The 9,339-nt window shown below is 43.6% G+C and overlaps 1 pseudogene; it reads left to right on the forward strand.

Annotated features, from left to right (window-relative positions):
• Nucleotides 1-5,548: 5,548 nt before the first annotated feature.
• On the forward strand, nt 5,549-6,438 carry LOC136385672 (transcription factor BTF3-like; annotated as a pseudogene).
• The last annotated feature ends 2,901 nt before the right edge of the window (nt 6,439-9,339 follow it).

Here is a 9,339-nt window from a genome sequence, read left to right on the forward strand (position 1 = left end):
TGCTGTTTCTGTAAGTAATATGCTGTCCACATGCTTTTGGGCTCACTGTCTCTTTTCTGGTTGAATCCATGGACTTGTGACAAGCTAGTCTAGCAGTTGCTACCACACGGCTGCTTAGAAACTGCTTGCCCGAGTGACATATATGAGCAGAAATGCGAGGGAGGATATGTTTCTTGAACTTTTGGCATTTTGATGAAACATCTTCCCAATGTCACCTCCTCTTATAATTGCCCACCTCAGCTCACACTGCCCTGACACATTGCCACCTGTGAGGAGGGCAGAACTCCACAGCACATTAGCCATTGTGCGTCCCTGGGACCTCAGATACGGAATGTTGCTTAAGCACTGGCCATTGGCTCAGTGGATAGAGCATCGGCCCGGCATATGGACATCCTGGGTTCAATTCCAGTGAGGGCACACAAGAGAAGCAACCATCTGTTTCTCTCCCCCTCCTCTCTGCTTCTCCCTCTTCTTCTTTTCTCTCTCTTCCCCTCTTGCAGCCAATGGCTTGATTGGTTTGAGTGTAGGCCTGGTCCCTGAGGATAGCTTGGTTGGTCCAGGTGTCTGCTTCAGGTGCTTAAAAATAGCTCGGTTGATTCAAGGGAGTTGCCGGTAGATCCCAGTCAGTGCACATGCAGGAGTCTGTTTCTTTATTTCCCCTCCTCTCACTTAAAAAAAGAGTTTTTAAAAGGGAAGACAGGAAAACATAACTGTAATTTTTCCATCTGGCAACCCCTGTCTGGGGCCAATGATCAAGTCAAGCAAGCTATCCTCAGAGCCCGGGGAAGACTCTCAAAACAATCAAGCCACTGGCTGCAGGAGGGAAGAGACAGAAAGGGGTAAGGGAGGGGGAAACAGCAGATGATCGCTTCTCATGTGAGCCCTGACCAGGAATCAAATCTGAGACATCTACACATCGGGACGATGCTCTATCCACTGAGCCAACTGTCAGGGACTATCTCTGCAATCTTATTATTTTTATTTTAGATTTTATTTACTAATTTTTGGAGAGGGGGGAGAGAGAGAGAGCAAGAAAGACGGGGGGAGATGCAGGAAGCATCTACTCATAGTAGTAGCTTCCTGTATGTGCCCTTACTGGGAAAGCCCAGAGATTTGAAGCAGCAACTTCAGAGTTCCAGGTCGACACTATATCCACTGTGCCACCACAGGTCAGGCCACCTGTGCAATCTTTTTTATTTATTTATTTTTTTATTTATTCATTTTTAGAGAGAGAGAGAGAGAGGGAGAGAGAGAAACAGAGAGAGAGCAGGGGGGAGGAGCTGGAAGCATCAACTCCCATATGTGCCTTGACCAGGCAAGTCCAGGGTTTCGAACCGGTGACCTCAGCATTTCCAGGTCGACGCTTTATCCACTGCGCCACCACAGGTCAGGCCACCTGTGCAATCTTAAAGCACAGATCACAGACCTTTTACAGTGAAAGGGGTATTTGGAGATGAGTCAGGTCAACAGCTTAAATCAAATGGGTACATACCATTGTACCTGTTTTACAAATCAGGAAATGGAGACACTGAACTGGAAGTTGGCTCGTCTGAAATCTTAGGCATGGAGGTGGAACTGACAATGTCCCTTTCTTCCACCTAAAGTTGGGCTCCTTACACAAGCTGTAGGAGCTGGACAAACACTACACGGAACATGTTCTTCCTCTTTAGTTTGCAATTCTTTTCCCTTTTCAAAAGCTAAAGCATAGTGTTACATTAAACAAAATCTTCAAGCATGAAAATTGATGGAAATGTTCATGCTTATGGAAAATGCATGCCCTACAAATGAGAGCAGAGGGAGTGCTCTGGCAACATCACCAGCACGAATTCATAGCACTGGTCATTGTAGAGCAAGGACTGGAGTCAAGCCAGTCTTCTCACAGGGCACATTCATGAAGGGCATTCTTTGCCGGCACACTGGGGCTCCTGCCTTTGGAATGACTTCTTTGTGCCTGGTTGCCCTCTCCCTCCCCAAGTCTGTTTTTGAGGCTGTCACTTGACCCCTACCTGTTGAGTATTCAGATGCAAATTTGGGCTTGTGGAGAGGGATTAGAAAGAGAACCGAAAGCTTATTTTATTTGCAATTTTTGATCATACACATTATTCAAGCTTTTGATTGTGCCATAGTTACATAGCAACTCATAGTTATATAACAGTTCCAATATTCCAGTAAGAAGCAAAATACTTGAGCACTCTGGCTTCTTTGCCAGTCATTCCTATTTCTTTTTCTTCTTTTTTATTGAATTTATTGGGGTGACTTTGGTTAATAAAATTATAGAGGTTTCAGGTGTACAATTCTATACTACATAAGTTGTATGTTGTATTGTGTGTTCACCATCCCCAAGTCACGTCTCCTTCCATCACTGTTTGTCCCTCAAACCCTCTTCTACAGCCCCTGCCCCCACTCCTATTTCTTTTCTGAATTCCAGTGTAGCTATTTGAAAAATCCCTACAATCATTATTAATTGCTTTGATTAAATTAAAGTAGTAGTAACACAATAACTTCTAACATGTTCACTTCCTTTTATAAAAATCAAATTAAAAAATAGGGAGAGGATATGAACAGATACTTATTCCAAGAAGAGATACAAATGGCCAACAGATACATGAAAAAATGATCATCTTCACTAGCTATTAGAGAAATGCAAATCAAAGCTGCAATGAGATATCACCTCACACCTGTTAGATTAGCTATTATCAACAAGACAGGTAATAACAAGTGTTGGAGAGGCTGTGAAGAAAAAGGAACCCTCATTCACTGCTGGTGGGAATGTAAAGTAGTGTAACCATTATGGAAGAAAGTATGGTGGTTCCTCAAAAAATTAAGAATAGAATTACCGCCTGACCTGTGGTGGCGCAGTGGATAAAGCGTCGACCTGGAAATGCTGAGGTCGCCAGTTCGAAACCCTGGGCTTGCCTGGTCAAGGCACATATGGGAGTTGATGCCTCTAGCTCCTCCCCCTTGTCTCTCTCTCTCTCTCTCTCTCTCTCTCTCTCTCTCTCCCTCTCTCTCTCTCCTCTCTAAAATGAATAAATAAAAAAAATTTAAAAAAAGAATAGGGTTACCATATAACCCAAAAATCCCTCTACTGGGTATCTACCCAAAAAACTCAAAAACCTTGGTACATAAAGACACATGCACCCCCATGTTTATTGCAGCATTATTCACGGTGGCCAAGACATGGATACAACCAAAGTGTCCCTCGATAGAGGATTGAGTAAAGAAGATGTGGTACATATATACTATGGAATACTACTCAGCCATAAGAAATAATTACATAGTGCCATTTACAACAACATGGATGGATCTTGATAACATTATACTGAGTGAAATAAGTAAATCAGAAAAAGCTAAAAATGGTATGATTCTACACATAGGTGGGACACAAAACTGAGACTCATGGACATAAATAAGAGTGCAGTGGTTACCAGAAGGAGGAGGAGGGGATGGGGGAGGGGAAGGGGGTTGGGGGAGGGGTATAAAGAGGGACAAATATAAGGTGAAGGAGGATGATTGATTTTGGGTGATGGATATACAACATAATTGATATCCAAATGATGTGGAGATGTTTGTCCAAAATCTATGTACTCTTGTTGACCAATGTCACTCTGTTAAATTTAATTTTCTAAACAAACAAACAAAAGAAATGAAAAAGAAAGAAAAAAAATCAAATTAACTTTATTTAATAATTTATGTTCTTAAAGGAGAACGTTTATGCAATCACAAAACCTTTTTCTAAGTGATTTCTTTTTCCCCTTTATATACTGTCATCAGTACAACAAAAACAAAAGTCCTGAATTTTAGCTAAATCTTACTGTTTGGTAGAGGCTCTGGGCCGGAGACATGGACTCCTGCTGTTCAATGGCCATTTCACAATCTTTGTTGGCTGCATTAGGACTTTTGGGGTGATAAAATAATTTGGGGGGCCCTGGTCGGATAGCTCGGTTGGTGAGAGCATCGTTCTAGTACACAAAGGTTGTGGTTCAATTGCCGGTCAGGGCATTTACAGGGATAGATCAATGTTTCTGTCTTTCTCTTTCTCCCTTCCTCTCTATCTTAAAAAATAATTTTAAAAAAGTTTTGGTCTTAAAATTTTTATTTATTGGTTTTAGAGAGGGTCCTGGACAGTTGGCTCAGTGGTAGAGCGTCAGCCCGTGGGTGGATGTCCTGGGTTCCAATCCAGTCAGGGCACACAGAAGAAGCGACCATCTGCTTCTCCACCCCTCCCCCTTCTTTCTTTCTCTTTCTCTTCCCCTCCCACAGCCATAGCTAAATTGATTGGTTTTGATTGGTTCGAGTGCATGGCCCTGAGCACTGAGGGTGGCTCCTTGGAGCCTCCATCTCAAGCACTAAAAATAGCTCGGTTGTGAGCAGGGTCCCAGATGGGTAGAGCATAGGCTTTAGATGGGGGTTGCAGGGTGGATCCTGTTTGGGGCACATACGGGAGTCTGTCTCTAGCTCCCCTCCTCTCACTTGGAAAACAAGGGAAAAAATAAAAAATAATTAAAAAAAAATAATATGATGTGGGGCCTTGCCTGGTTAGCTCAGTTTTCCTGAAATACTAAGGTTGTGGGTTCAGTTCTCCAGTCAGGGCACATCGAGGAAGCAATCAGTGAGTGCACAACTAAGTGGAACAACAAATGAATGCTTCTTTTTCTCTTTCTCTCACTTCTCCCTCCCACCCCATCCCTTCTCTCCCTCTCCTCTTCAATCTGTCTCTTTTAAAAAAATTTTTTTTCGAGAGAGAGGAAAAGAGAAAGAGATAAATGTCAACTATTGTTCCACTTATTTATACATTCATTAATTGTTTCTTTGTATGTGCCCTCATTGGGCATCAAACCCACAACCTTGGTGTGTGGAGATGATGCTCTAACCAACTGAGCTACTTGGTAAGGGCAGTTTTAATTTTTAAAATCACTATTGCCTTTAAAAGAATAGCAAGTTATTGCACTGAGCTTCCGAAAAAGTAGCTGGGATGAACAATATAGCAGAACAAAAGCTAAAAATTATTTTCAAGGATTAAGGAAAGGAATGTGTGGTACATGCCGACATGCCGTACATTATCTGTCAAAATAGTCAATTGTGAAAAAAACAGTCAAATGTGGTGAAATATCTTTGGGAGAAAAGGTAGAAATTCTTACAAATGAAAAAGAAAATGTTACTTTTCTGGCTCTAATCACAGTAACAAAAACAAGGAAAAATATGTCAGAAAAAGCAGGAAAATCAATTGTTTTGAAACAAAACCTCTTTTGAGGGCCTCCCTCTATCTGCCACCTTGCATCCCTGCAGTGTGTGTGTGTGTGTGTGTGTGTGTGTGTGTGTGTGTGTGTGTGCGCGCGCGCGTGCACGCGTGCATACTATCAGTTGGTCTGCACAAGACCCCCTGAGCACCAACTCCAGTCCCTGCAGCCCAGTTTGATCTGTTCCTGTATGTGTCCTGGCTGAGAATCAAACTGGCAACCTCTGTGCTTCAGATGCTTCAGGATGATGCTGTAACCAACCAAGCCATCCAGCCAGGGCTCCTTCCAACAAGATAAAAGAAACTATCATGAACCAAGAGAAACTCGCCAAACTGCAGGCACAAGTGCCATCGGTGGGAAAAGAACTGCTTGTAGAAAGAAGGTGGGTCAGAGAACGGCTCCAGCAGACGAAAAAACTTCAGTTTTTTTTTGTTTTTGTTTTTTTTTTTTTGTTTTTTTTTTCATTTTTCTGAAGCTGGAAACGGGGAGAGAAAGTCAGACAGACTCCCGCATGCGCCCGACCGGGATCCACCCGGCACGCCCACCAGGGGCTACGCTCTGCCCACCAGGGGGCGATAATCTGCCCATCCTGGGCGTCGCCATGTTGCGACCAGAGCCACTCTAGCGCCTGAGGCAGAGGCCACAGAGCCATCCCCAGCGCCCGGGCCATCTTTGCTCCAATGGAGCCTTGGCTGTGGGAGGGGAAGAGAGAGACAGAGAGGAAAGCGCGGCGGAGGGGTGGAGAAGCAAATGGGCGCTTCTCCTGTGTGCCCTGGCCGGGAATCGAACCCGGGTCCTCCGCACGCTAGGCCGACGCTCTACCGCTGAGCCAACCGGCCAGGGCAAAAACTTCAGTTTTTAAAGAAGTGAGGGATAAACAATATCTCTGGCATTGAAGAGGTAAATATATTCACAAACCAAAGAACAGTGATTTACTTTAACAACCTTAAAGTTTAGGGATCTCTGGCAGGGAGCACTTTCACTGTAACGGCCATGCTGAAACAAAGCAGCATGCAGAAACGCCACCTCCAACCAGCATGGGGCACACAGCCCGTCTGCATTAAGGAGACTGGCTGAAGCCCTGCCCAAACTACCTGTGGATGGAGAAGCACCACTTGCTACTGGGAATGATGATGATGATGAAGTTCCCGATCTTGTGGAGAATTTTGATGAGGCTTCCAAGAATGAAGCAAACTGAACTGAGTCAACTGCTGAAGAAGAGAAACTTGAAGAACTTATGGGAGCTGCTGTTTTTATGTTATGACTGCTTTTTCAAATTTTGTATATGGATCTGATAAAAATCTGGATCTCTAATGTTTTTAAGCCCAGGCCGCCTGGACATTGCAGCTCTTTTCAGTTTTTGCTTATACAGAAATCATTCTTTGCAGCTAATTAAGCTGAAAAAGTCTGAGAACGAATTTCGAAACAAAGGTTAGTAAAAAGCCTGACTTGTGGTGACACAGTGGATAAAGCCTTGACCTGGAGTGCTGCGGTCGCCAATTCAAAGCCCTGCACCTGCCTGGTCAAGGCACATATGGGAATTTATGCTTCCTGATCTCTCCCCCCCTTTCTAAAAACAACAATAACAAAAAACAAAAAGAAAAACCTGTCTTTGATTCTAAGAGAATCACTGTGAGTACGAAGCTGAGTTTGACAGAAACATGAAAAACAGAAAGGGAATGAACAGCAGAAAAAGCAGAAAGCATAGATGAACAGCCACAGGACTGGCTTTAACCCTGGACATGGTGTCAGAATTTTAGAAGTGACAGAAAAAGCAGGCAACCAGATGGTAGAGAGATTTGCTGTAACCCTGAGGCCATAAGGAACAGTCTTGAGCATTGCTTTTGAACATGTCAGGGGCCATAGCTCTCTATCTATGAGGAAAAGCCCTGCTGGCCTGTGAAGCTGATGAAGATTGGTTGTCCTGCTTGGGGAGACAGGAGGTTAAAGGGGAAAGCCTAGGGTTTCCTAATGAGAAAACATCTGTGCTGGGCCATTCAAACCCGTAGCATCATTTTTTCAAAATTGTTTTGGAGAACAGCTAATTAGCATTTTCTCCACAATTGCTTAGATGTTATGAGAAAAGATCCTCTAAAAAAGATCACGTATTACATGTATTACAATGGTTTATGGCCCTCAACTGTCAACTCAAACCCTGGTCCTCAGCAATGCCCCTCCCCCCAAAAAAATCATTTTTCCTGCAACTAATGTGGATCACAGAGGGACTCCTGCCTTCTATAGATCCTTTTTTAAAATTACAGTTGACATACAATAATATATTGGTTTCAGGTATACAGCACAGTGGTTAGACCAGGGGTCCCCAAACTACGGCCCGCGGGCCACATGCGGCCCCCTGAGGCCATTTATTCAGCCCCCGCTGCACTTCCAGAAGGGGCATGTCTTTCATTGGTAGTCAGTGAGAGAAGCAGATTGACCATTAGCCAAAAGCAGGCCCATAGTTCCCATTAAAATACTGGTCAGTTTGTTGATTTAAATTTACTTGTTCTTTAATTTAAATATTGTATTTGTTCCCGTTTTGTTTTTTTACTTTAAAATAAGATATGTGCAATGTGCATAGGGATTTGTTCATAGTTTTCTTTTTATAGTATGGCCCTCCAACGGTCTGAGGGACAGTGATCTGGCCCCCTGTGTAAAAAGTTTGGGGACCCCTGGGTTAGACATTTAGATAACCCTTATAAAGTGATCCCCCCCAATAAGTTTAGTATTTCCCTACGCACCTGCACCTGCACCATAGTTATTACACTCTTACTGACTGTAGTCCCTACGCTGTGCTATACATCCCCATGACTGTTTTTATACCTGACAATTTGTACTTAATCCCTTCATCTTTTCCACCTATTTCTCCAACCCCTTCCCAGCTGACAACAACCAGTATCTTCTCTGTTATACACAAGTTTGTTTCTGTTCTGTTTGTTCCTTTATTATTTATTTATTTAGATTCCACATATAAGTGAAATCATGTGTGGTCCTTGTCTTGTGGATCCTATTTTTTTTTTAAGTGAGAGGGGCGATAGAGAGATAGACTCCCACATGTGCCCCAACTGGGATTCACCTGGCAACTCCCTTCTGGGGCCTACACTGGAACCAATGGAGCCACTGGCTGTGGGGGAGGAAGAGGGAGAAAAAAAAAAAGAAGGAGAGGGAGGGAAGAGAAGGAGATGGTGGTGTCTCACGTGTGCCCTGACTGGAGGTCTAACCCGGGACATCTGCACTCTGGGCCAATGCTCCATCCACTGAGCCAACCAGCCGAGGCCATGGATCTTTTTATTAATATGCATTTTCACAGCTCATGAAGGAGATGACAGTGAAGCCAGTAAATTCATCAAGAAATATGGGTACATATCTAATACCACAATAAAAGCTGTCAGAAAGCCAGGGAGAGAAGTGATTTATCAACCGCATGTGCTTCGAAGATGTCGTAGTCTGAATATATGACGGGCTGTCTTAGTAATGAACCTCAGAGTCACCATGTTACAGCTTGTTCAGCCATCTGGTTTAATAATGCTACTGAAGATGGTCTGTAGCAGTTCTTAAATTCTCATGATTAGACTTTAGCAAGTGAGGACCTCAAAGAGTTGTTCCCGCCTGACCTGTGGTGGCGCAGTGGATAAAGCCTCGACCTGGAACACTGAGGTCACCGGTTCAAAACCCTGGGCTTGCCTGGTCAAGGCACATATGGGAGTTGATGCTTCCTGCTCTTCCCCATCTTCTCTCTCCCTCTCTCTCCTCTCTCTATAATAATGAGTAAATAAAATCTAAAAAAAAAAAAGAGTTGTTCCCAACACACATAAGACAACTGAGTGTCTCTGCTGAAAAGATCCCCCTCCCCTGGATTCACTTAAATGTAAAGTGCTCTCAAGTCCACATAGCACTCGAAAAGAAGCCTCCGCCTGAAAACAGTGTTTGAAGGACAAAGTCAATGCAGAGAGGCATTTTATACATCGCTGGCAAAGGTGTTTGTGAGTGGGAGGGAAGTAGATACCAGCAACATCTTTTCCTGAAGTAATCACCTGTTTGTTTCAGAAAAGGTTAAAATGAGTCATCTCTCTCCTCATGTCGCCTCCACCCACCTCCTTCA

Source organism: Saccopteryx leptura, chromosome X, assembly GCF_036850995.1.
Source record: "Saccopteryx leptura isolate mSacLep1 chromosome X, mSacLep1_pri_phased_curated, whole genome shotgun sequence".
Classification (NCBI taxonomy): Eukaryota; Metazoa; Chordata; class Mammalia; order Chiroptera; family Emballonuridae; genus Saccopteryx; species Saccopteryx leptura.